This window comes from Capsicum annuum, chromosome 8, assembly GCF_002878395.1.
Source record: "Capsicum annuum cultivar UCD-10X-F1 chromosome 8, UCD10Xv1.1, whole genome shotgun sequence".
Taxonomy (NCBI): domain Eukaryota; kingdom Viridiplantae; phylum Streptophyta; class Magnoliopsida; order Solanales; family Solanaceae; genus Capsicum; species Capsicum annuum.
Window position 1 is genome coordinate 13,807,490 of NC_061118.1, and position 712 is coordinate 13,808,201.

Sequence of the window (712 nt, forward strand, 5' to 3'; positions counted from 1 at the left end):
TGGTATCACTTCTATCGTATTATTTTGTTGCAGTTTACAGGTGATAGATAAATGTTGATCGGCTTTGAGGAATTTTTTTATGTAAAGATTAGGTTTAATTGTATTATTTTAATATCTCTATTATCGTATTATTTTGTTATTGTTTACAAGTGGAATATGAATGTCAGACGACTTTGAAAAAGTTTTTATGTGTAAAGAATAGATTTCATTGTATTATTTTGTCTCTATCATTGTATTGTTTTGCTGCAATTTACAGATAGTAGATGAATGCCGATCGACTTTTAAAAATATTTTTGATAAAGATTAATAAATAAATTCTCCATCTCTACATACTCAAAAGATATTAAATTTAATTATTATATTTGTCTTTATTATTTAAAAAATATTCTATTTAATGTGATATTTAAACTCATTAAAGTGAAGTACACGCGCAGTATAAACAAAAATGTACATGTGTGAAGTTATGGTTTTTAAATAGGTCCGTCTGTATAGACAATTTGGTTCGATTTTTTCAATTACGTCAGTTTTTAAAATTAAGAACCAAAATCAAACCAAACCAAACCAAACCAAAAAAAAATATCAATTTTTTCCTTCGTTTCAATTCGACTTTTCATTTACCGCAAACACCTCTAACCCTACCTATTTGTATAGAAGTTTGGGAGCCTTTTGTAAAGAACCATATTTTATCGCAAGTACTCTACTTTCTGGTATA